Source organism: Rattus norvegicus (assembly GCF_036323735.1).
Source record: "Rattus norvegicus strain BN/NHsdMcwi chromosome Y unlocalized genomic scaffold, GRCr8 chrY_unlocalized_15, whole genome shotgun sequence".
Classification (NCBI taxonomy): Eukaryota; Metazoa; Chordata; class Mammalia; order Rodentia; family Muridae; genus Rattus; species Rattus norvegicus.
In genome coordinates, this window is record NW_026947373.1 from 297,459 (window position 1) to 325,163 (window position 27,705).

At 38.2% G+C, this 27,705-nt stretch overlaps 1 long non-coding RNA gene across 1 annotated transcript in view; it reads left to right on the plus strand.

Moving 5' to 3' along the window:
- Nucleotides 1-9,416: 9,416 nt before the first annotated feature.
- Nucleotides 9,417-27,705, plus strand: part of LOC120099659 (uncharacterized) — a 99,610-nt gene continuing 81,321 nt past the window's right edge. Inside the window, exons 1-3 of the long non-coding RNA XR_010062084.1 lie at nt 9,417-9,585; nt 17,610-17,790; nt 22,490-22,688. This is a non-coding gene — a long non-coding RNA (uncharacterized LOC120099659). The remainder of the gene's footprint in view (nt 9,586-17,609; nt 17,791-22,489; nt 22,689-27,705) is intronic.

Below are 27,705 nucleotides of genomic sequence, written 5' to 3' on the forward strand. Positions count from 1 at the left end.
CATGTGTTCCAGATGCTTCCCTAGTTTTTCTTCTATTAGTTTGAGTGTGTCTGGTTTGATGTGGAGGTCCTTGATCCACTTGGACTTAAGCTTTCTACAGGGTGATAAGCATGGATCGATCTGCATTCTTCTACATATTGCCCTCTAGTTGAACCAGCACCATTTGCTGAAAATGCTATCTTTATTCCATTGGATGGTTTTGGCTCCTTTGTCAAAAATCAAGTGACCATAGGTGTGTGGGTTCATTTCTGGGTCGTCAATTCTATTCCATTGGTCTATCTGTCTGTCTCTGTACCAATACCATGCAGTTTTTATCACTATTGTTCTGTAATACTGCTTGAGTTCAGGGATAGTGATTCCCCCTGAAGTCCTTTTATTGTTGAGGATAGCTTTAGCTATCCTGGGTTTTTTGTTATTCCAGATGAATTTGCAAATTGTTCTGTCTAACTCTTTAAAGAATTGGATTGGTATTTTGATGGGGATTGCATTGAATCTGTAGATTGCTTTTGGTAAAATGGCAATTTTTACTATATTAATCCTGCCAATCCATGAGCATGGGAGATCTTTCCATCTTCTGAGGTCTTCTTCAATTTCTTTCCTCAGTATTTTGAAGTTCTTATTGTACAGATCTTTTACTTGCTTGGTTAAAGTCACACCGAGGTACTTTATATTATTTGGGTCTATTATGAAGGGTGTCGTTTCTCTAATTTCTTTCTCCGCTTGTTTCTCTTTTGTATAGAGGAAGGCAACTGATTTATTTGAGTTAATTTTATACCCAGCCACTTTGCTGAAGTTGTTTACCAGCTTTAGTAGTCCTCTTGTGGAACTTTTGGAATCACTTAAATATACTATCATGGCATCTGCAAATAGTGATATTTTGACCTCTTCTTTTCCGATCTGTATCCCCTTGATCTCCTTTTGTTGTCTGATTGCTCTGGCTAGAACTTCAAGTACTATATTTAATAAGTAGGGAGAGAGTGGGCAGCCTTATCTAGTCCCTGATTTTAGTGGGATTGCTTCAAGTTTCTCTCCATTTAGTTTAATGTTAGCAACTAGTTTGCTGTATAAGGCTTTTACTATGTTTAGGTATGGGCCTTGAATTCCTATTCTTTCCAGGACTTTTATCGTGAAAGGGTGTTGAATTTTGTCAAATGCTTTCTCAGCATCTAAGGAAATGATCATGTGGTTCTGTTCTTTCAGTTTGTTGATATAATGGATCACGTTGATGGTTTTCCTTATATTAAACCATCCCTGCATGCCTGGGATGAAGCCTACTTGATCATGGTGGATGATTGTTTTGATGTGCTCTTGGATTCGTTTTGCCAGAATTTTATTGAGTATTTTTGTGTCGATATTCATAAGGGAAATTGGTCTGAAGTTCTCTTTCTTTGTTGTGTCTTTGTGTGGTTTAGGTATAAGAGTAATTGTGGCTTCGTAGAAGGAATTCGGTAGGGCTCCATCTGTTTCAATTTTGTGGAATAGTTTGGATAATATTGGTATGAGGTCTTCTATGAAGGTTTGATAGAATTCTGCACTAAACCCGTCTGGACCTGGGCCCTTTTTGGTTGGGAGACCTTTAATGACTGCTTCTATTTCCTTAGGAGTTATGGGGTTGTTTAACTGGTTTATCTGTTCCTGATTTAACTTCGATACCTGGTATCTGTCTAGGAAATTGTCCATTTCCTGAAGATTTTCAAGTTTTGGAGAATATAGGTTTTTATAGTAAGATCTGATGATTTTTTGAATTTCCTCTGAATCTGTTGTTATGTCTCCCTTTTCATTTCTGATGTTGTTAATTTGGACGCACTCTCTGTGTCCTCTCGTTAGTCTGGCTAAGTGTTTATCTATCTTGTTGATTTTCTCAAAGAACCAACTTTTGGTTCTGTTGATTCTTTCTATGGTCCTTTTTGTTTCTACTTGGTTGATTTCAGCTCTGAGTTTGATTATTTCCTGACTTCTACTCCTCCTGGGTGTTTTTGCTTCTTTTTGTTCTAGAGCTTTTCGGTGTGCTGTGAAGCTGCTGACATATGCTCTTTCCTGTTTCTTTCTGCAGGCACTCAGCGCTATGAGTTTTCCTCTTAGCACAGCTTTCATTGTGTCCCATAAGTTTGGGTATGTTGTATCTTCATTTTCATTAAATTCTAAAAAGTGTTTAATTTCTTTCTTCATTTCTTCCTTGACCAGGTTATCATTGAGTAGAGCATTGTTCAATTTCCACGTATATGTGGGCATTCTTCCCTTATTGTTATTGAAGACCAGTTTTAGGCCGTGGTGGTCCCATAGCACGCATGGGATTATTTCTATCTTTCTGTACCTGTTGAGGCCCGTTTTTGACCAATTATATGGTCAATTTTGGAGAAAGTACCATGAGGAGCTGAGAAGAAGGTATATCCTTTTGCTTTAGGATAGAATGTTCTATAAATATCCGTTAAGTCCATTTGGCTCATGACTTCTCTTAGTCTGTCGACATCACTGTTTAATTTCTGTTTCCATGATCTGTCCATTGATGAGAGTGGGGTGTTGAAATCTCCCACTATTATTGTGTGAGGTGCAATGTGTGTTTTGAGCTTTAGTAAGGTTTCTTTTACGTATGTAGGTGCCCTTGTATTTGGGGCATAGATATTTAGGATTGAGAGTTCATCTTGGTGGATTTTTCCTTTGATGAATATGAAGTGTCCTTCCTTATCTTTTTTGATGACTTTTAGTTGGAAATTGATTTTATTTGATATTAGAATGGCTACTCCAGCTTGCTTCTTCTGACCATTTGCTTGGAAAGTTGTTTTCCAGCCTTTCACTCTGAGGTAGTGTCTGTCTTTGTCTCTGAGGTGTGTTTCCTGTAGGCAGCAGAATGCAGGGTCCTCGTTGCGTATCCAGTTTGTTAATCTATGTCTTTTGATTGGGGAGTTGAGGCCATTGATATTGAGAGATATTAAGGAATAGTGATTATTGTTTCCCTTTCTATTCATATTTGGATGTGAGGTTATGTTTGTGTGCTTTCATTCTCTTTGTTTTGTTGCCAAGACGATTAGTTTCTTGCTTCTTCTAGGGTATAGCTTGCCTCCTTATGTTGGGCTTTACCATTTATTATCCTTTGTAGTGCTGGATTTGTAGAAAGATATTGTGTAAATTTGGTTTTGTCATGGAATATCTTGGTTTCTCCATCAATGTTAATTGAGAGTTTTGCTGGATACAGTAACCTGGGATGGCATTTGTGTTCTCTTAGGGTCTGTATAACATCAGTCCAGGATCTTCAGGCCTTCATAGTTTCTGGCGAGAAGTCTGGTGTGATTCTGATAGGTCTGCCTTTTTATGTTACTTGACCTTTTTCCCTTACTGCTTAATATTCTTTCTTTATTTTGTGCGTTTGGTGTTTTGACAATTATGTGACGGGAGGTTTTTCTTTTCTGGTCCAATCTATTTGGAGTTCTGTAGGCTTCTTGTATGTCTATGGGTATCTCTATTTTTAGGTTAGGGAAGTTTTCTTCTATGATTTTGTTGAAGATATTTACTGGTCCTTTGAGCTGGGAGTCTTCACTCTCTTCTATACCTATTATCCTTAGGTTTGATCTTCTCATTGAGTCCTGGATTTCCTGTATGTTTTGGACCAGTAGCTTTTTCCACTTTACATTATCTTTGACAGTTGAGTCAATGATTTCTATGGAATCTTCTGCTCCTGAGATTCTCTCTTCCATCTCTTGTATTCTGTTGGTGAAGCTTGTATCTACAGCTCCTTGTCTCTTCTTTTGGTTTTCTATATCCAGGGTTGTTTCCATGTGTTCTTTCTTGATTGCTTCTATTTCCATTTTTAATTCCTTCAACTGTTTGATTGTGTTTCCCTGGAATTCTTTCAGGGATTTTTGTGTCTCCTCTCTATGTGCTTCTACTTGTTTATTTATGTTTTCCTGGAATTGTTTCAGGGATTTTTGCGATTCTTTCAGGCATTTTTGCGATTCCTCTCTGTAGGCTTCTACTTGTTCTCTAAGGGAGTTCTTCACGTCTTTCTTTAAGTCCTCCAGCATCATGATCAAAAATGATTTTGAAACTAGATCTTGCTTTTCAGGTGTGTTTGGATATTCCATGTTTGTTTCGATGGGAGAATTGGGCTCCGATGGTGCCATGTAGTTTTGGTTTCTGTTGCTTGGGTTCCTGCGCTTGCCTCTCGCCATCAGATTATCTCTAGTGTTACTTTGTTCTGCTATTTCTGACAGTGGCTAGACTGTCCTATAAGCCTGTGTGTCAGGAGTGCTGTAGACCTGTTTTCCTCTCTTTCAGTCAGTTATGGGGAAAGTGTGTTCTGCTTCCTGGCTTGTAGTTTTTCCTCTCTACAGGTCTTCAGCTGTTCCTGTAAGCCTGTGTCTTGAGTTCACCAGGCAGCTTTCTTGCAGCAGAAAACTTGGTCTTACCTGTGGTCCCGAGGCTCAAGTTTGCTTGTGGGGTGCGGCTCACGGGCTCTCTGCAGCGGCAGCAACCAGGAAGACTTGTGCCGCCGTTTCCGGGAGCTTCAGTGCACCAGGGTTCCAGATGGTCTTTGGCTTTTTCCTCTGACTTCCGAGATGTGTGTGCAGAGAGCAGTCTCTTCTGGTTTCCCAGGCTTGTCTGCCTCTCTGAAGGTTTAGCTCTCCCTCCCACGGGATTTGGGTGCAGAGAACTGTTTATCCAATCTGTTTCCTTCAGGTTCTGGTGGTGTCTCAGGCAGGGGTCCTACCGCTCCTGGGCCCTCCCCCACGGGAGCCCAGAGGCCTTATACTGTTTCCTCTTGGGCCAGGGATGTGGGCAGGGGTGATCAGTGTTGGTGGTCTCTTCCGCTCTGCAGCCTCAGGAGTGCCCACCTGACCAGGCGGTTGGGTCCTGTCTTTTTTCTTGAAGTTGAGTTTTAACTAGACCTCAAGCCATTCCTCTCCCTGCCCATTCTCATGAATGTTATGTTTGGCCTGAAGAAAGGATCAAGGAAATATATCCAAAACCCTCAAGTGTGTCTCTGGGAACTCAGGAATTTAGATATTACATTACTGATATCTAATGGGACTCCAGAACCACAGTCTATAGTCCATGCTGTCCTTTGTTTTACTGATATCTGGAATTTTTGGAAAATATAAGAATTTGGGAGTTTATCATTTGAAGTAGGTACACAATATTTAAACTGCTGTATCCATTATAGCTGGGCCCCCTTTGTTGCCAAAATCATTGCATAAAACTGAATTGGAAAATAACATTTTTAGTACACATACAGGAATATTTAAAAATCCCCTATCATAGAATGTACAATAAGAAAATGTAATACAATATTCAGTGAATTAAAGTTGTGTGGTGCAAATACTGGCATTTGGGAAATAGAGAAAACCTAGGAAATAGCACGGTATGTCACAGGAATGGAACTGGGAATAAAATTATTATCCTTAAGAATATCCTCCACTTTATGTACCTAGATCATTTCTACCTCTGCCAAGCCTCTGAATAACTTCTTCCATTCAGAGCATGTAGCCAATAATGAACAAAGAGAAGTCTCTAGCTTTAGAGAGATGTAGTACATAAAGGTTTCCACTGTGTCACATGATACTCTCCTGGAAAAGGCACCCTCAAATCTGGTCAATGTAAGGAAAGCTGTTTAGCAGTTAGGCCATGGAATTCTCAGAGACACCATCATTAGGCCTGCCCTGAAAAATCTCTTCTATCCTGGAGAGTCCGAAGTTCTTCGGTGATGACACAAGCTTTGGCACGACAGCAACTCACAGATATTCCTTCAGTACCTCTAGGGTTTACTATTTGGCTAATAATTCAGAATAAACAACAATTTGGGAGGGAGATCAGGGAGGATGAAGAGATTAGAGATGGGGAGATGGAAGTTGGCTTTCTCTCTTGGTATAAAAAAAAATTCTTCGTCCATGGGAAATTTCAGTGAGTCCAGGGTATTAGTTAAGTGTGTTCTGAAGAGATAGCCTTGATCTGAGCTTTCCACATATGGGAATCAGGAGTAGGGTGCCTCTCAAAAGCATCTGTTCTTCCCTTTTTTTTTATGGTTCCTGGAAGTCAGAGAGTTTATATCATTAACAGCTTTATCCCAAAAGTCAAGTTATTTGATGGGCACCGTTGTTCCGTAGAGCTCATGGCTTTTATTTGTTTTGCCCAGAAGAAAAAGGTCCTGAAGAAGAAGGGAGGAAAGAAAAGTATTTTGTCCTCAGCTCAGAGGAAATTCCTCATTGATTTGGATTCCTATAGTGCAGTTTATCTCTGACACTGATAATTGGGAGAGAGAAGTGCTTTTACTTGATATTTCATCATCTCAGTCTTTCCACTAGTATTACTCTATCATTGCCTGACAGTGACCCTTTAGATTTCTGAGTCAATAGGTGTGATTAGCTTGCAGTTTTCTTCTCTTTTTCTTCTTTCTTTTTTTATTTTTTAGACAATTTCATCGCTCTTTTAAATTATTGATTATATATTTATTTCAAATGTTATTTTCTTTCCCAGTTTCCTGCCATAAGTTCCCTACCCAGAACCCTCCCATTTTCTATAACCCCATTTACTTCCCTTGACATTCTCTTTAACTAGTAGTCAAAGCTAGATTGGACCAAGGGCTTCTCCTTCCATTGGTGCCAAACAAGGCAATCCTCTGCTACATATGAAGTTTAGACATAGGTATGTCAATGTACAGTCTTTGACAATTGGTTTAATAACAGAAATCTCTGCTTCATTTGCATTATTTTTCTTATGGTATTGAAAGTCTTTCAGCTCTTGTAATCCTTTCTTAAAATCTACCAAAAGGGGTGGGTTTAAAGTTCACTTGTCTACCACTACCATTCACTTCTTCATTTGACAAGCTCTAGCCGTGTCTCTCAGGAAAGAATTATATCTTGTTACTCTCAGTGACAATTCGCTGCATTATCTAGATTTGGTGGCTGAATATATATATATATATATATATATATATATATATATATATATATATATATATATATTTGCTGTCTCCTACAACTATGAGCTTTGGTGGAATTTTAATTTGGATTCTGGGAAACTAGATCAAAGATTTGGAATCGACAAAGAACAATGCCAAATATAAACCCTCATGGTATTATGAAACCAATGAGGTAATGATGTTGAGGATTAAATGGACCTCACCGATTCCTCTGCATGCCCATCCTACTGAATCTTATGTTTGGACTAAAGAAAGAATCATGGTTAAATATCCAAAAGCCTCAATTCTGCCCTTGGGAACACAGGAGGTAGATATTAGAGAACTGATATCTAGTATGGATACAGATCCACATTCTATAATTCCTGTTTTCCTTTTCTTTACTGATGTCCGGTAAATTTTTGATAAAATAGGATTATGGAGTTTATCTTTTCAAGTAGTACACAATATATACACTGGTATATTCACGCTATGGCTGGGGCCTCTTCGTTTCCTACGTCATTGAAAAATTGAATTAGAAAACAGAATTTTTGAGTACACTCAGGAATATATATATAGCAAGGAATGTACAGTGAAAAAATGTAGTAATATATTCACCCAATTAAAGATCTGTAAGGAAAATACTGGCCTTTTGGAAACAGAGATAACGTAGAAAATTGAACGGTATATCACAGGAATCAACCTGGGAAAAAAATTATTATCCAGAAGAATCTCCTCCACACATATTTTCTACCCATGTCAAGCCACTGACTTTCTCCATTCAGAGCATGTTACCAATAATGAAACAAATAGAAGTCTCTAGCTTTAGAGAGATGTAATATGTAAAGGTTTCCTCTGTGTCCCAGGAGACATCCTGTAAAGGGGACCCTCAAATCTCTTCAATGTAAATAAAGCTGTTTAGAAGGTAGGCCATTGCAGTTCTCAGTGGCATCACCATTAGACCCTCCCTGAAAAATCTCTTGTACCCTGGAGAGCCCTAGTTTCTTCAGTGATGTCAAAAGTGTTGTTGTGTCCGCATGTGCCTCTTGGATATTCCTTCAGTACCAATAGTGTTTACTATTTGGCCACTAATTCAGAGTAAACAGCCATTTGGGAGGTAGAACACAGAGGATGACAATATCAGAGATGGAGAGAAGGAAGCTTGAATTCTGTCTTGGTATAAAAAAAGGAAGAATAATATGGTTCATGAGAAACTCAGTGGGGCCTGAATAGCCATTGAGTGGTTTCACTAAACAGATAGACTTGATCTGAGTGTTCCACATATGGGATTCAGGAGCAAGATGCCTCTCAGAAGCATCTGGACTTGCCTGCTTGTTATGGTTGCTGGAAGGCAGAGAGTTTATATCGTTCATTTCTTTATTCCAAAAGCCAGTTGTTGGGAAGGGGTCCATTGTTTTTCTGAGAGCTCATCACATTTATTTTTGTTACCCCGTAGTAAAACATCCTAAGGAAGAAGAGAAAGACAAATTTTATATCCTCAGCTCAGTGTAAACTCCTCCATGCTTTGGATTCATAAAGTGCAGTTTGTGTCTGACACGGATATCTAGGAGAAAGAAGTGCTTCTAGTCGATGTTTGATCATCTTACTCTTTCCACTAGAATTACTCTGACTACCATTCCCTGACAGTGAATCATTAGATTCCTGAGTCAATGGGTGTGATTAGCAGGCAGTTCTCTTTTGTATTATTTCTTAATTTTTTTAACATTTTTTTTGCCCTTTTAGTTGGATATTTCTTTTTTTTTCTTTTCTTTTATTCAGAGATGGGGACCAAACCCAGGGCTTTGCACTTGCTAGGCAAGTACTCTACCACTGAGCAAATCTCCAAACCCTAATTGAATATTTATATATTTTCATTTCAAATGTTATGTTTATATTCAGTTTCATTTCCACAAGATCCCTAAGCAGTCCCCCTCCTATGACTCTATAACCACACTTATTACCCCTTGACTTTCCCATTCACTAGGAGTCAAACCTATGGATGACCAAGGGCTTCTCCTTCCTTTGGTGCCCTACAAGTCCTTGCTCTGCTACATATGCAGATGGAGACATAAGTGTGTCCATGTACAGTCTTTGAACATTGGTTTAGTACCAGGTTTGTTGGCATCTTTGTTTTTATTGAGTTGAAAGACCCTTCAGCCCTTGTAATCCTTACTCAAAATCTACCAACAAGAGTTCCGTTTTCAGTTCACTGGTTTGCCACTGGCATTCACTTTTGTATTTGACATGCTCTAGCTGAGTCTCTCAGGAAGGATCTATATCTGGTTCCTGGAAGAATGCACTTATTACGTTCATCTATCTTATCTAGATTTGTTACTCTCTCTCTCTCTCTCTCTCTATATATATATATATATATATATATATATATATATATATATATATATATATATATATATACTGATATATACTGTATATATATATTTGGTGGCTTCTATAATTATGACGTTAGGTGGAATATTGCCATGGATACTGCACAATTAGCTCAAGAATGTAGAATCAACAAATGACAATGCCAAATAGACTCCCTCCTGTTCTTAAGAACCTATTAAATTTGAGGTATACCTGGACCTCACTCATTCCTCTCCCTTCCCATCCTCCTGAATCTTATGTTTGGCCTAAAGAAAGAATCATGGTAAAACATCCAAAACCCTCAAGACTGGCCGAGGGAACACAGGAAGGTAGATATTAGAAACTGATATCTAATGGAACTACAATACTGTATTCTATAGTCTATGTTGTCCTTTGTGTTACTGATGTCTGGTAATTTTAGGAAAAAATAAGTATTTGGGAGTTTATCTTTTGAAAAGAGTACACAATATTTACACTGTTATATTCACTCTAAAACTGACCCCCTTTGTTACCAAAATCATTGGAAAAAATTGAATTGAAAAGAGGAATATTTAAGTTCACATACGGGAAAAAATATATAGAGTCCTATACCAAGGAATGTACAATAGGAAAACGTAATACAATTTTCATTCAATTAAAGGTCTGCAAAGAAAATCCTGGTCTTTGGGAAACAGAGAAACCTAACAAATTGAATTGTATCTCACAGGAATATACCTGGAAATAGAAATATCCAGAAGAATCTCCTCCACCTTATGTTCCCAGAACTTTTCTACCTATGCCAAGCCCCTGACAAAGTTTTTCCATTCAGAGCATGTAACCACTAATGAAGCAAAAATAAGTCTCTACCTTCAGAGAGTTGTAGTATGTATAGGTTTTCACTGTGTCACTGGAGACACTCCTGTAAAGGGCACCCTCGAATCTGGTTAATATAAGGGAAAGATGTTCCCCAGGTAGGCTATGGCAGTTCTCAGTGACATCATCATTACACCTTCCCTGAAAAATGTTTTGTATCCTGGAGAGCCATTGCTTCGGCTGTGATGTCAAAAGTGTTGTTGTGTCTGCAACTGCCTCATTGATATTCTTTCAGTATCTCTAAGGTTTACTAATTTGCTTCCAATTCAGAGTAAACAGCCATTTGGGAAAGAGAACAAAGAGCATGATGATATCAGACATGGGGAGAAGGAAAGTGGCTTTCTGTCTTGGTATAAGAAAAGGAAGAAATATGTCAACAATGGGATAGCTCAGTCATTCCTGGGTAGGAGTTGAGTGGGATCGCTGAAGAGATAGCCTCGTCAGAGCCTTCCACATATGTTAATCAGGAACAGGAACCTCTCAGAAGCATCTGTAATTCCCTGCTTGTTATGGTTCCTGGTAGTCAGAGGGTTTATATCATTATTTTCTTTCTTCCAAAAGCCTGGTTTTGAGAAGGGCACAGTTGTTTTACTGAGAGCTCATGGCTTTTATTCCTTTTGGCTCATGTTTGTAAAGAATTTAGTTCTTGATAACTTGAACCCTTCAGGTCTGTAGGAAGGCACATCACTTTTGTAACAGTGTTAGAATCAGTTGCTCACCGTTACTATTTGTAATACTACTCGCTGGGGACAGCACACATGATAGTTTACCTTTGGCCAACACTTAGTTTCCAAACAACATCCTTCGTATTTTATCACTTACACAACCATGAAATCTTATTACTGTCTTCATATTCTTTGAATTTTATCACTATTCACTCCATCCATTATTACTATCTTTGTCTCAAGAGTTGTTTCTTGTTTATCGTACAACAGTGTGCATCTACCCTGAGCTTTTTCTAACCACAAGTCTGTGCAATGTGGTTTCCTTCTGTTCCCCTTTCTTCAAACCCTCCCCCTCCATAGTAAACAGTATGTTCAATGATGTTGCACCTTAATTGTTGGTTACTTCCTATCTTGTCTTTCTCCCCATGCTCATTCAGTTGAATCCATTACTCTTTGGACACATCTGTTGCTTAGGGAGCTCTTTCCCAGGGTGTCAACTTGCCTTATTCTTTCCCTTCATTTAGATCTCTGTTTAATGCTGTATTCTCAGTGAGGCATTCAGTGAGCACACTACATTATATGGTCTCCTCTCTATTTTTCTATCCCTTTAGCCATATTAGTTTTCTTCAGATGCTTGTGACATGACAGTGCATCACATACTCCTGTCTCTACTTGCCACTAATATGTAAGAAATAGTTGTACTTGGTCTCAAACACCTTTATTGCTGGACTTTTGTCTCTAATCACTAGAATACTACATGCAGCATAAGAGAAGTTTAACAATATTTGGAGAAGTCTGAATGGATTGAAGAGAAAACCAATTGAAATTAAGTGATGTACAGAACTTTATTATTTCTTGGATGCTTTTTCCTCAGAATTGCCTACTTTATATCACAAAGTTATAAACCTATTTGCAAGGCATTGCAGGAACTTTCCAATTGACTGTATGTTTTCATTGTATTATTAGAGTTTTGTAGCTAGAAAGACAGGTCAGCCATTACAACCAAAACTTCAAGGTCCTCCTTCCCACTAGTTGCTAAAAAGTATTATGCACACAAATCATACAATTTAATATTGCTGAGTTATGATAATTTTTAACCAGTTTCTGTGCATGTAGGGTAATTATAGTTTACGTGTCTAGGATACATGAAACGTCTACAGTACACACGACCAACCAGATTACCAAGCTGCCATGGAAAGAGCAGAACTCGGTCTGACTTTCAGTTCCAGGTCCACCATTTATGGGTTGTTTTGGTCCAATGGAAAATTCTTCTTTTCTACAGCAGTTTCCTCATCTATTCAATGAACTCAGTACCTTAAATATACAGGATTATTATAAATTTATCTTTATTTGTTCATCTATAAGTAACTTAGAACCTGAAGTTTTTGTATTATCCATAAATGTAAATGTGACCCCTGCACAGTTAGAATATCAGAGGAACAAGGCAGGCATTGTTCCCTTTTGTTTTGAGGCTGGGTTTCTCTATTGTTTACCTCGGCTATGCCATTCAAGCTGGCCTATAGGTGTCTAATATTCTCCTATCTCACCCTGCTATCCAGTGGATGGAGCACAAGGATTATAGATTCATGTTATAAAATCTTGCTTTTTATGTGGATTTCTTGCATTCAAACTCAGATCCTCACACTTGCACCTTAAGCTCTCTGCTCACTATGCTATTTCCCCAGTAAACCCGCAAGTCACCTTTATGTGACTTGAACACATAGGAACTGCCCTTGACCGCAATGAGTCTTTAGACAAAAAAAAAAGGGTTTGGGCGTACAGAGGAAGGAGAGGGTTATGTAGTTCAGTAGCAAAATGATTGCCTGTCTCAAATGGACTCCTGAGTTCAGTCCCCAGTACTGAAAAACTAGGAGAAGTCAATCCTTAAGAGTTAAATAAGTCAGGAAAAAAGCAGATTTCTTTCTTTTCATGTGAATTAAAGGAAAGGGAGATTTTGGGTTTTTTTATTTTTTTAACTTATTTGACAAGCTAAGTTTTTAGTAAACATAGACTGTATTACTCTGAGTTTATTTTTAATGCATGCAGTTTATATATCTAACATTGTGCATTACACTCTAACCTCAGAACCTTTTTTTGTTTGATTTTTGTGAGTATTGGTGAGGGGTAGGGTAAACAGATAAGGCCAGCTGTCTGTCTTTATTTAACTCCACTCAGGTACTGAGAAGATAGCACTGTTGAGAGTCAGAGAGAAACACAGCAGCGGTAAAGCAAGTACAAGCAAGATTCTTTTCATTTTGCATTCACATAAAAATTATGTGAAAAATTGCTATGGTCTCTCAAGGGAACATGACCTAGTGTTCAATAATTTTCAATAAAAAATCTCATATCCCAGAGTTTTAATTTCATAAAAATAATTTTTTCTATACAGATTTTTGTTTTTCAGTTTTTCTTCTATTAACCTTTGCTCAATTTAAAATAATCAAATTATGCCAGATTTCACTTATGACTTAACAATTGCAGTAGACTTAAGTGTATAAAATAAGCACTTGTAAATTAATGGTAGGACTATTGATTGTTGAAATCCTTTTTGAGAATAATTGGTAGTATATGTAAAATGTTAAAAAAATTTAATTATATTGTTTTTTATAAATGTACAACCTAAGAGGCTACAATACAAAGAAATATTTTTGTGCCAATGTGCCTACAACAGGAGCAGCCTCGAAGCCTCTCACATAGCCATATATTTGGAGTGTACAGGAGTTGTGTTGCTCTGTATAGTGGCACATCTTGGCAGTAATACTGGAAGTGAAAGGTAGGCATAGCACTTCAGAGTGTTGCTAGGCACTATTTACCAAAACGGAGGTAACCTATGTTTGTGGGCAGTAACCTATGAACCTCTCTAGGAATAGAGATAAGTGCATACACCTACGTATAAGCACTCGAGAACATTAGTAACTGTACTATGTTTATGTCCCCAAACTGGAACAATACAAAGTTCTATCAACAATGTAATAGATGTTTTGTTTTGTTTTGTTTTTTTCCCAATGTGATGGTGTGGAGAAGAGAGAGGAATGAACTGAAGCCACATACAGGGACACAGATGAAAGTTTATAACTGAGGTTTATAGAACATGAAACTAACCATTTAAAAATAAACAAAAGAAGCCAAACTCCAAAAATACACTTATTTCATTTAGCTCACAAAAAGATTGACAATTCGTATTAGAAGACAGTTCTTACTTACCATGGCTGGAAAGGGATGTAAAGCGCAGGCACTGTTTTGTGATGAGTTTCAACAGTGATTTAGGACCCAAAACAACAAAAGAAAACATATCCACCAACTGGACTCAATGCAGCAAAGATTATAATGAAAAGATATAGAATAGACTTCTGTTTGGGGCATTGTTTTTTTTTTTTTTTTTTTTTTTGAGTTCACAGACATGTTCTGATTTGTAAATATTTTACATACAAGTCCAGAAGGCTCTGGAACCAGATTACTGAAATTAAATATTTGTGTCCTTAGATGACGTACTTGATTTAACTCTGTTTCTTCATTTAGCTCCTGTAAAATCATGTATGTTTTTACTGTGAAAATAAAATTATACACAGCAAGAAACATAAAACATCACTTAGCCCAAAAGATGCTAATGAATGTTAGTATCCTCTCACTAAGATTTTAAACTATGTGAGAGTTTAGAATAGAACAGTATGCAGCTTTTATTATATGGATCCATTATTCACAGAGGTGGTATTCTTATTCTTAGATAGAAACTCCATGAACTCAGCTTATTCCATAATTACTTGAGTTTTTTTGCGGCCCTCTCACATCAGCCATCAGTCAAGACCGTCTCCCAGAGACACAGTCACAACACATTCTCAATAGGGGTACCTCTTCCCAGGTCACTCTACGTTATGTCAAGTTGACCAGACAGAATTAGAAATTTTGGAATGTTGGAGCAAATCCGTGAGTGGCAAACAGTTAAAACAGTTAATCTTAAGATGGAATTTCAATGTCAACTTCAATATTTTATTACTTTCCCCCTTTGTAATTACTTCTTTTAGTGAAATGAAGTGTATAAAAGATGAACACTCCTTCTTTGTGTGTGTGTGTGTGTGTGTGTGTGTGTGTGTGTGTGTGTGTGTGTGTCAGATTCCTGTATACAGGTATACCCAGCATGTGTACATGAAAAAGCCCAAAAGAGGATAACAGATGTCTTTCTTATCCCTGCTTTATTCCCTTAGGCCAGGTTGCTCACTGAACTTGAGGCTGATTATTTTGCTAGGCTGCTGGTTAGTGAACTTTCCCGGCATGACTGGCTTCATGATACAGCACTAAATTATAAGTATCTATGACAAAGCCTGTTTTTATATGGTGCAAACTCACTTTGTCATGCTTGCTTAAGCTGTTTTTTGACCTCAGAATTAACTATTTTACAAGAAGATGTCAATATTGTTATACAATCTACCTAAACCTTTTATTGTCTTAGAAGGGAGCCCAGTCACAAATTTCTATTGCTCCAGCTGTCGACAACTACAGAACTTTTCTGTCTTTATGGATATACCTCCAGTAGATAGTCCATGTGATTGAAGTCTTGTGGCATTTTCACTTAGTGTGTTCTCAATATTCATTTACGTTGTGGCATCAATCCGTACTACGTTCCACATATCACTTTTTGTTTATCCATTCGTCCATTCATAGACTCTTTGGGTCTTCTAAACTTAAAATTTTTCATTGTTTCTATTATGATATTAGGACCTATGGGCATATGCTTGCTATGGCTCACATGTATTGATCAGAAAACACTGTACGGGTGACGTAGGTGAGTTGTTTCCCTCCTATTGGGGCGAGAAATGGAACCCAAGTAGGTGTGCAGGCTTGGGGCATGTTTTACTTTATAGGAAAGCATCTTATTTTCTTCTATAGAGGTTATACCGCTTTCCATTACTACCAGTAATGTATGAGGGTGCTTTTACGTCCATCCAAGTGGATGTGAGGTATTGTCTTAGTTTTTAAGTTGCATTTTCCTAATAACTTATCATTTTAAGCATTTTTCTTTTAGAACAGTATGAGAACAGATGATATTTCTATTGACCAAGAGGAAACTGAGAACCAGAAATTCTAAATCAAATAATTTCTCCTACTAGGATTTGATATTTGATTTATATATTTGATTTCAAAGCAACACTTTTTCTGACCTGTTATTTTTAAGTTACTAAATATTTTTTTAAAAAATGATTATATAAATTAAGGAAATATAATTTGGTTGAGATGAAATGAAAGAGCACAGTAGGTGCTGGGAAAAAACCCACTTTTTAAAAGGTAAGATGCATTAGGACTGAAGTGGGAGTAGTGTAGCATAGGTTTGGGAAAAGTAATTTGGAGAGTAGATGTCTTTAAGAGCTTTAATTTGCAGAGCTAAAGTGTTTGAATATCAGAATTGTAGGAAGTGGAGATCAATAGTGTTCCCGAGTGGTGTGAATGGGCATATAAGCAACATAGTACTTGAGAGCACCAGCTTCGTGCACAGTTATAAAAGTTGCAGCCAGGTGTGGAGGCAGAGGAAGATGGGTACCTTCAAGTACAAGGCCAGGCCAACCAAATGTTACATTTAGCTCAATAATCCAGAGCAAACTCCTCAACCTTTCTGTGCTCTTGTTTTCTCCATCAACATAGGCATAATAATTTAAATTCATGAAGCTATTATAATGATTTAAACTATTTTACATGTAAATGTACCAAGAACAAAGTAAACTCTTAATGTTTTAAACATTCCATAGATGTCAACTATTATTATGTGACATTTGCCTTGTGTTTTGTATCTTTTCATTTTACAACAAATCTGTGCAGTAGAAGTAAGTGTAATTAGTGTAATGACAGAGACAGCAAAGTAGAAGAGGTTGTATCATATAGAAAGCTCCCATTGACTAAACTAGTCTTATACTAGGCATGGCACATATTTAATGCCAGGATACAGAAGGCAGAGGAAAGATGTTCCCTGTGTTTGAAGCCAGTCTGGTCTACATAGCATGCTGCAGGATTGTCATGACTGCATGTCTCAAACAAAAACCAAGTCTGGTCTTACTGTTCAATGCCATTTAAACCTGCTGTTTTATACTTTAGAAAAAGAATGAAAATTAAAAAAAACATATAGAACTATGGAATAACATGATTAAAAAAGTTTGATAGAAATTAATCTAATGGAACTCTGCAGCATAAAGAGGTAGAAGAAATATGCCTAGATGCATATTTATTGACTATTAAGATTATCTATATACAGATTGTCTTTGTAGAAATATTTTGTCCTAGGTCTGTGACTTAGAGAATTATGAGAAAAGATATTTAAAGGGAACATGGTAGATAACTAACCAATATATTTCTTTCAGTTGTTTATAAACTTGAAATAGATAGAACTGTGTGGTCCTTGATAAGAATCTACTGTGGTATCTATCTTCTGATTGAATTCCTTTTTCTACTGAGCATCAACACAAATGGTTGGAGACAAGCTGGAGTAAATCATTTCCTCACCTTTTAACTTAATTCAAGAAACAATTTGTCTCATCATCATCCCTTTGAGGTAGTACAGCACAGAGTCTTGTGAACATGTCCTTGCTAAAAGAATGGCCAGCTCACTAGGAGTCTCCTGAGTGTTCTCCGCTCTCACAGAGCATCTGACTTACTGGTACTCCATAGATGTACTCCACTCTGAGTGACTGAATGCAAGGGTGTTCATGAATAACCTGATCAGTGCTCAAGTCAACCTCCCACTAGAGGATTATTGAACTGTGCATCATTTTATATATATTTGTTTATTAAAGGCTATTCTGTGTAATGATAATGAGGAACTTTCTCTCTTTTGTCTTCCCTCTGCTTTACAGATTGCTGAATTCCTGGTGATATTATGGTTCCTGAGTCTTCTGCCGTGCTTCTTTGCTCCAATTGGTATCATCCCAATATATGTGTATTCACTTGCGCTTTATGGGTTTATGCACTTCTTTCTTATCAACCCCCCAAAAAACTTTCTACTATAAATCCAGATTTTGGTTGTTTAAACTTCTGGTAAGTCTAGAAGGCATGCACAATATTTTGAGCATAGTACATTAGCACTGACTTCCTCAAATTCCTCACTGGACTGTTGGATTGCACAGCCTTAGAGGGAGGATTCACATTGGGACAAGGGAATAGTGCCCAGATTCAGGAGTAAGTGCTTTTGTTGGATACCAGATATACTTGAACATTTATAACATGGAAGTCAGATAGTGAATTGATTGTATATATTATAATTAATTAACCAGTGTGGTAAAATATAGCACTTTTTTTTCTAAAGAAAAGAGAGTCAGGCAGAGTGTTATTGTATAATCCCTTACTTAGAATTTGAAGGTAGAAGGATCAGAAGTCCAAGGCTACTTTATACTGCATTTACCTCAGTATTCTCTTAGATTTCCTCTAACTATAAATCCCTATGAAGTGTTTATTTTTGTCTAAAACATATATGTGAGTGCCTACATATATGTATATGTATGGGTACCACATATGTGGTTGGTATTCATGAAAGCCTAATGAGTGTGTCTGATCCCTGAATTTTGAGTTGTAGACAGTGGTGAACCAAGCATGGGTGATGGGAACTAAGCTCCTTTCTCCACAAAATCAGCAGTACATAACTATAGAGCCACCGATCTAGCATTTCTATAAACTTATTTCTAAATGACGGTTTTGGAAGATTCAGAAAGCTTACTGTGATGATGTTGCAATAGCAGGATGGTATAGATGCGTACTTTGTGAGCAGTGCCTCGGTGAGTCCTTTTTTTTTTTTTTTTTTTGAGTAGGAAGCCATCATTTCATGCATAATTACTTTCTCTGATGAGTAGAATGATCCCTGTTGAATGGATGGGTATCTAGGTCTGAACTGTGTGATGATAAATTTAGACTGATTGGTTGAATAGGCTAGAGTGAGGTATAAAAAGGATTAACACACTAGTAAACGTCTTCTTTGAAGAAGTGATTTGTTGCTTTTATAATATCATTACTAAAACAGAAGTGTTATAGGGTATAGGTCATTTAAAATCAGTTCGACTATTTACTCAAACTTCATTTATAAAATTATTCCCTAAAATGTATGTCAGAGTATTAACTTAATGTTTTCACCATAGTTTTATTTATTGAAAATGTTTGTAAAATTTTGTCCTAAAATAAATATCTTATTTCCCTTTTTTCTCCATTATTTTTACTGAAAAATACTTGGTCTTAAAAAAAAGATTGCTCAACATTTATATTCATAGTTGTATCGGAATCTTTATAATTGACTTATGCTACCTTCTTTCCCCCCCAAAAAAATTAAGAAATTTAAGTACTATCTTTCTGCAAAGTTACTGTGTCAAATATAGTGCATTCTATTTATACTAAGGAAGTCTTTTGTCCTCTATCCTATCATTTTTTGCCCCAAATAGGAATCCAATTAGATAGCACAAAGTCCCAGACTTTCCAATATTAACATTACCTCATTCTTCTAGTAAGCTAACTAAAGTTTTAAAATAGAGTCCTTAGTTATATCATTAGCGATCAATTTGTTTGGTTTTGTTTATTTTTGTTGCTGCTGCTGCTGTTGTTGTTATTTTTCAAGGCACGTATTTCAGTGTGGCCCTGTTTGTCTGAGATCAGGATCTACAGAACAGGCTAATCTTGAACTCACCCAGATCTGCTGCCTCTGACTCTAAAGGCATGTGCAATGAGTGCCTGGGCACAGATCAGGTTTTACTAATTTTTTTGAGTAAAATTGTGTGTGCATGGACATGAACTCAAGGGACCTGGAGAGTGTTCAGTGGTTATCAGCACAGGCTGAGGATCATAGAATCAAAATATATTGGCTCCAGAGACCAGTGTCTCAAAACTTGTCATTATTGTTTCCATAGCTAATTCAAACCTTATCTGTTATAGATGATATTCAAGATTGATTCATATTATATAGTCATGTATCCCTCTGAAGAGAAATGTTTATAGAATAAAGAGAAAGAACCAACCACATCTGAGGGCAAGCCTGCCATAGTTTCCCTGGTTGAATGTGTCTACTAAATAAAAAAAAGGATACATCCAGAGAGCTGGGAATTTAAGCTCATTTTCAGAATTACTATAGTGTCAGAGGAATGCAATATTATCTATAAATTTTCTTCTGTAATGTAAAGAAAAGGGAGACTAAGAGGATAAAGTCAAAAGCTATCTCTATCCATTCTCCTCCACACAGGTACCACTGGGTCCCCTGCACAACAACCAGTATCTGGTTCTCCTCTGCAATGACAGGAATTTTTTTATAATTATAACAGGTTTAAAGAGAACCAGTAAAGTTGAATTTGTGTTAATGCGAATAACAAAGGACTATCTTAGGAAATACTATGAGAAAGTTTACCGTGCTGTTACACACTATGATCCTGGCCTTACTGAGTAAAGGCAGGAGAATTTCAAGTTAGAGGCCAGCCTGGGGTACATAGTGCAGCCTGTCTCAATCTACTCCCCTTAAGAGAATTGTTATAAGAATTGAGCTATACCCATTTATATACTCTAAGAGAATATATTGCATGAGTTAGTTGCTTAACAACACATTTATCATTATTTTCAGAATAGTTGTCAGAGGTGACTTTTGTGGAAATGTTAAGGCCAACACAGTCATTACCATTACATTAGTGAAATCAATATTATATAGTCTGTGGGTGCAGTCAAGTGGTAGAGTGCATGCCTCATATGCATAAGATCCTGGGCTTGAAACCCAATGCTCTAAGAGTGTCATTTAGGTTAGAGAATGCAACAGGCCTCAGATGATCACACTCCCTGCCTGTTTTTCTCTCCCTGATTTTGTGAGACAGGGTTTTTCTGTGCAGCTGTCCTAGAACTCACATTGTAGACCAGGCTGGATAACAATTCAGAGATCTGCATGCCTCTTCTTCCATCTTTTGGAATTAAAGGCATGAGCCACCACTGTCTGTCCCTTCCTGTCTTTTATAGGCAAAGAAGAGCTTTGTAGTCAGCCAAGTGTACCCTGTCCAACAAATGATTTGTAGTCCAACACCGGGTTGCCTCTTGTGCTTACATCACTTATTTTTCTTACTCCGTAGCACAGGCTAGCCTCAAACTTGTTGCACTGCTGCCTCAGCCTTCTAAGTGAAGGCCTACAGGAACGAACCACTATGGCTAGCATATTCTCCCTCCACTTGGTTTCTGCTTTCCCCAACGACAACCACACACTCATCTACTGTTTACCTTCCAATTTTGCATTCAACTCCTTCCTACTTTACTGGGTTACACACCCTCGTTGTCTGGGCTTAGTGTACGTGTGTTATTTATTGGTTTCCTTTTTAACAGCAGTCATTCTGAATGGTCAGCCTTGCAGTAGAGAACTGATTCTATGTTTTCTCATTTTTTCCTTTCTTTTTCTCATTTTTGAGTATTTACTGCTGCCTTTCATAAGGTAGGCTTTGCCAATTTCTGGATGGCCGATCAGCTGAACAGCCTGTCAGTGATTCACATGGACCTGGAATATATGATCTGCTTTTACAATTTGAACTTAAATGGGATGAGAATAAGGGGCTGTTGCCAAATGATCCGCAAGATACAGTATGATTTTGTATTCACACTAGTGAATGCCAGCATAAACAAAGAACTGTTGGGAATGATAACTTCGACAGTTAATGTCATGATGAAAACTCATCCAATAGCATTACACACAGAATTAAATGTGCTTGGCACCCTGTTAGCAATCTCCTTATCTGAAATCATTTATTTGACATTTAAGTTGTGTTAGGATTTTAGTCAACCTCTTGCCAAAACATTTACAACTTACATTTAAAGAATTCTGCAGTTATATCTCAACGTTCATATGTGTTGGTAGCTGTATCACAACTGCTAGAGTGCCAGCAGCTAGTCCTCATAGAAATGCTCAGGATGCCATTGTAGGAGCCAGTGGTCCAAGTACTGATTGCTTAGAATCAGGTCGAATGCCTGAGAAAGAACATCCTGGTCAGTTCAGAAGTCTTGACCTTCTTCTGGCTCTTTACCCATGCTTAGGTGACACCAAGTTAATTTAGTTAGGAAGTTTGCATTAATTACAAAGATCTAAGTGTAGAGAGACCTAGCATGTACTCACAAAAGATAATGATAAATTGGGTATGGCAGGCCACCACTCACTTGCAATCCCAGCACTGAGGAGGCTGAACCGATAGGATTGCCAGTCATCCTGGGGTGCATAAATGAAATCCTGTCCCCAAAACAAAAACTACTGCAGAGCAGCAATAAAAAACAATAATGAGCCATAAGCGTTCTATGCTTATGAGGAGGCCATAGAGCGTGTGCTCTGGGTGTATGTTTATAGTAACTTGCCACTTATAAAGCTGTCTCAGTACCCGTAATATTTCTACATTTTCCTATGTTTAAAGTCATATAACAAAGCATGTGTTTTTCTTCCTTTTATTCATAGACTCTTTTCCTATAGTTTTATTACACTTGAAAAAAGTATAAAATTGTTTGAGTTGGTTCTAGGATATTCAGAAATCACAAAAAGAATTGCCCAGTAGTCACCTCAGCTTCTCTCGTTTTCTCAGCCACTAATGAGGTTGTGCAAGTAGTGTCTGCATAGGAGAAAGTGACTGTGAACCCACGGGATAGGGTTTTATGGATATGCTGATGGGTAGTTGTACTGTGTGAATAAATGGTATGAACAGTTAATTTATTTGAATTGCGATATTGTTTTCGTTCTTCTTTGAAATATTCACAGAACCAGAATTTTGCAACAGAAATACATACAGAGTGCAAGCCACTGTTCAGTGCATTCCTGCTTGGCTTCGCTTCATCCAGTGCCTGTGCTGGTACCGTGACAAAAGAAGAGCCTTTCCTCTTCCAGTAAATGCTGCCTGGCAAATACTCTACAACTTTCTTCACCCTGACATTTCCAGCCCTTTACAACACTCACAAAGGTAGGCTGAGTTCTCCCATCTGAGCCCTTACTACTGCATTCTGTTGCCCTGGACTCTGCCGTCCCTGCTGCTGGTTCTGGTGAGGCTTCAGTACCTGGACATCTCACTTTAGCCTTGAATATAGTTTTAATCTCATTTCAATTAACAGTTATTATCACTAAGATTTTCAGTCAATTGATTAGAATTGTGATGCTGTTTCAATCCTGTCTGTTGCTCAGTGTCTTTAACCTATGGGTGCGTTGGGTTTTAATTTAGTGGTTTAGAGTGTTTTTTTTTTTTTTTCTGTTCGTTTTTGAGGATTTTTTGTTGTTTTTCCTTGGGGGGGTTGGGGAGGTTGAAATTTCCTTGTTTATTAGTGAGGTTAAGAAATGGTTAGGTGCACAAGAATCCCTCTTCCAACCAAGTATTTAATATTTAAGTATTTTCTTTGATGAACATGTAAGGATTGTTTACAGCCCATTTAACTGCAAATTGAGTTCTCTGATCGCTTCAGTTTCTCATTTCCATGGAATCCTGCTATGACTTGCTACTGATCTTCTGTTGGGAATAGAAAAAAAAAGTCTTTTAAGTTTAGAACCAAATGCAGACACTCAGTTTGAATTTTTACCATTTCCCATGAACTGAAAGTGATTTGCCATCCTTGCACTAAAATGTATTCCTTCTTTGTCTGCTGAGTAGAGAGTATCAGCCCACACCTTACAAAGTGCAAAGAGCTTTGACTAATGCAGATTAGTAAAGAGCTTTTTAAATACACACGTAAATTGTTCTCAGTAAACTTTTCTGTGCGGCTCTATTGGGAGATATATTCAGAAGTACAAAACTACTGTTGCTGTAATATGTATCTGATGCCATGTCAGATGAGGTCACTGTTAGTTCCGTGATATTGGTGTCCCTGAACTTTCACAGTATGACATAGGGTCTGTGCTAGAATAGTAATGATAAATGTAGCCATTCTTGTTAAGTGTTAGAATTTAATTGAGTACCTCAGTGAAGGAAACACATCCACAGGAATTCCATAATTTTAGTTCTTGCTAAGGAATGCCAGTACTCAATACCAGTATGCACCTTGATTTATAGATTTGACAGTTGATTTGGAAAAAAAGATGTGATATGGCTTCTTTTACTAAATTATCAGAAACATCTGCCTCCTGTCTTAGATATAAATGAGTGCTGGGGTAGATTATACTAGTAATATATTTATTAGGAAGTTAAAATTGCTGGAAGGTACTATTGACACAAAATACAGCACTTACCTCAGGAAATAAGGAATAGTTAATTCTTGAGGCAAACCTAAGTGCTAGTAGCCTGGGAGCACAGACTCAGGTTATAACCACTGGAGGTGATCACATAATATTTTATTTGATACAAAAGAAAGAGAAACATAAATAAGTGCATTTATCACATTGATGATCACTGCCAATAAGCAGGCTACAGCAAAACAAGTGGAACTCTGTATAAATCTAGGAAGTCTGATAACATGTTTAGCTTTCAGATTAGTAAAGGATGGTGCCCTGCTGAGCATACATTTTAGGGCTGTAGTGAATTTGGTCCCCAACACCCAGGTAAAGGCTGTGAAAGGCAGCAAACACCTATAACTCGAGCTCTGGGGAGATAGACACTGTGACTTAGTTGCCACTCCTATTATGGTATCATTGAGCTGCAGATTCAATCAGAGACCTTGTCACAAAAAATAGGGTGGAGAATGCCTGGGAAGACACTGATGCAAGCTTCCCACACACAGAGAAAACATTTGACAGATTTGGATAGTCACAGGCCCATTCAGATAAAGGAGTGAACAGTGAGTGACTTTCAAAGGGAAAGTCTAAGGTAGTCTGGTTAGGTTCTTCACACCATCTTCAATCACGAAGCTCGTTATTGAGACTCAGCCTTGAGGAACTTATGTTTACATAAAGACCTTTAACAACACAAAAGGATTACAAGTCCAAGCCTGTCTTATTTACAGAGTGAGTTCAGGCCAATCTGGCCGCATAATAAAATCCTGTCCCAAAATAAGTAATATATAGCTTACCTCTAATTCATAGAACTCTGTGGTCTGTCCTTAGCACGATGTAAGAAGAATTACAAAGAAGGTTGGGATGAGCCAGTAAAAATGGCTTCACAAGTAAAGGCACCTGAAGCAAAACTTGACAGCCTGAGTTCAGTCCCTGAGCACGATGGTAGAGAAAAATAACTACCTCCATCAGGTTGTTTTCTGACCTCTGTGTTTGAACAGTTGGACTATGAGGAAATGGATGCTTTGTCCCCAGTATCACAGGGGGCTGGGGAATGTGAACAGAACTTTGAGCCAACATAATTTACCTATACATAAAGCAGTCCTGTACTAGTAAATACATATATTTCCTATTCAAGTATAGTTTAAATTGGTACAGTTTTACATTGATATATTTGATGCATTGATGACTTATCTGTTTATATATATATATATATATATATATATATATATATATATATATTCTTTTCTCAAAAACAAAAAAAAATATCAGATTACATTATTCTTTCATTACAAGGTACTAAGAGAAGTTTCCTTATATCTGATTTAAAATTATAGAGGTTTGTTTAACTGTATATACTAAGGAATGGTTAAAGTGGTAAATTTATGGAGGTTTAAAACCACATATTTTTGAAAGGCTTCTATTATACTATTTTGTGTAAGCAGTGACCAGTAAAACCCTTAGCACAAAACTCTCACACAGCTTGCTAGGCCACAAATAAAAGTTGACATTCAGAGGACATGCAGGTGAGAATGACCGTGAAGGTCTGATCCTCCTGCCATAACCACTCAAGTTCTGGGATTACAGAAGTGAGTAACCCTGCCTGGCTCCTTATTTTTATTTTGTGATACCAGGCTCGTTCTCAGGGGTCTGAGTGTGATGTGCCATGTGGTCACTGTGCCATGGGGCTCATTCAGCCCCACCATGCAGTGTAAGAGGTAATTCTGCTTCCTTCTCCTGTTTCCCTTGACCCCATTTGTCATGGCTGTGTTTGTCTTACACATTGCTACATCTTTTACTTCACATAATCATTGTAAGAATTGTCCTGAAATCATGGTATAGACTTTATAGGTGTACATGCTGCATGAATGCCCTGGAGAGAAAAATGGTTTGGCCATTTATTAATTTTGTTTATCATATCCGTAAAGTTTTAAATATATTTTAATATTGCTACATATTGGATACATAAATAATTTTTGTACCAAAAAGTCAAGAACTTGGCATTGCAAAATTTTGACGTTGAATCGTGTTCAGGTTTCATTTTCTTCCTTCTTTTCTTCCTTCCTTCCTTCCTTCCTTCCTTCCTTCCTTCCTCCCTTCCTCCCTTCCTTCCCTTTTTTCTTTCTTTAAGATTGGGTCTCATGTCAGGTGGTAACAGTGCATCCCTTTAATCCCGACAGAGGCAGGTAGATCTTTGAATTTGAGTCCACCCTTGTCTATAGAGAGAATTCCGGGATAGCCAGAGTTACGCAGAAAAGCCCTGTCTCGAGGGAGAAAACAAAAAACAGAACAGAACAGAACAAAACAAAACAAAATGTGCAAGTCTCAAATAAAAATTAAAAAAAGACAGGGCTAGGCCACACATAGGTCTTACTAGCTTCAAATTCATTATGTAGCGAGCATGACATTGAACTTCCGACTCCCTTCCTTCTATTTCCCTCTTAAGTGCTGGGATTAGAGGAATGTGCAACAACAACATAACCAGTTTTATATGGTGATGGATATCAAACTCAGGGCTTCAGTTTGCTAGGCAGACGTCCTACCAGTTGAGCCATCGCCCCAGCCCTAGTTAGGTTACTTTATTGGACAGTGTCCTAAAAAACAAAGTCTTTAAAAGTAATTACTGAGACAAAAGAATCTAGTCAAAATTACTAATTATCTAGATACTGTTCTATTGAGGCTGTTGCAAAGGAAACATTTGTGAGGAAAAAATAGTAAAAGACCATGACATGACCTTGTTTAGACTCTGATGTGATTCTTTCAAAGAAGTAGTCTGCCTTAGTTACCATAGTAGCAGCACTGTACTAAGTGAACTTTGAAAATTGTTACAGTGCTTGTTTTTTTGTTGTTTTTTTTTTTTTCTGCTGCCTGATTTGTTAGATGGAGGATTATGCATTAACTCTGCACCTAGAATCATTGTAGGTGAGGATTTAGGTAAGCTATTTAGAAAGATTAATCATGAGGGCCCAGGAGCGGCAGGACACCTGCCTGAGACACCAGCGGAACCTGAAAGAAACAGACCGGATAAACAGTTCTCTGCACCCAAATCCCATGGGAGGGAGAGCTAAACCTTCAGAGAGGCAGACAAGCCTGGGAAACCAGAAGAGACTGCTCCCTGCACACACATCTCGGACGCCAGAGGAAAAAGCCAAAGACCATCTGGAACCCTGGTGCACTGAAGCTCCCGGAAGGGGCAGCACAGGTCTTCCTGGTTGCTGCCGCTGCAGAGAGCCCCTGGGCAGCACCCCACGAGCGAACCTGAGCCTCAGGACCACAGGTAAGACCAAATTTTCTGCTGCAAGAAAGCTGCCTGGTGAGCTTGGGACACACGGAAGCAGAATTTCTCTAGGACCGGGCACGTTCTGTGTTTACCGGAAGTCCCACACCCGCGGATCCCGGCCCACAGCAGCTTTCTGCTCCCAGACCCGGTGAGAGAGAGACCCAACCGCCTGGTCAGGTGGGCACTCCTGAGGCTGCAGAGCGGAGGAGACCACCAACACTGCTCACCCCTGCCCACATCCCTGGCACAAGAGGAAACTGTATAAGGCCTCCGGGCTCCCTTGGGGGAGGGCCCAGGAGCGGCAGGACCCCTGCCTGAGACACCGACGGAACCTGAAAGAAACAGACCGGATAAACAGTTCTCTGCACCCAAATCCCGTGGGAGGGAGAGCTAAACCTTCAGAGAGGCAGACAAGCCTGGGAAACCAGAAAAGACTGCTCCCTGCACACACATCTTGGACGCCAGAGGAAAAAGCCAAAGACCTTCTTGAACCCTGGTGCACAGA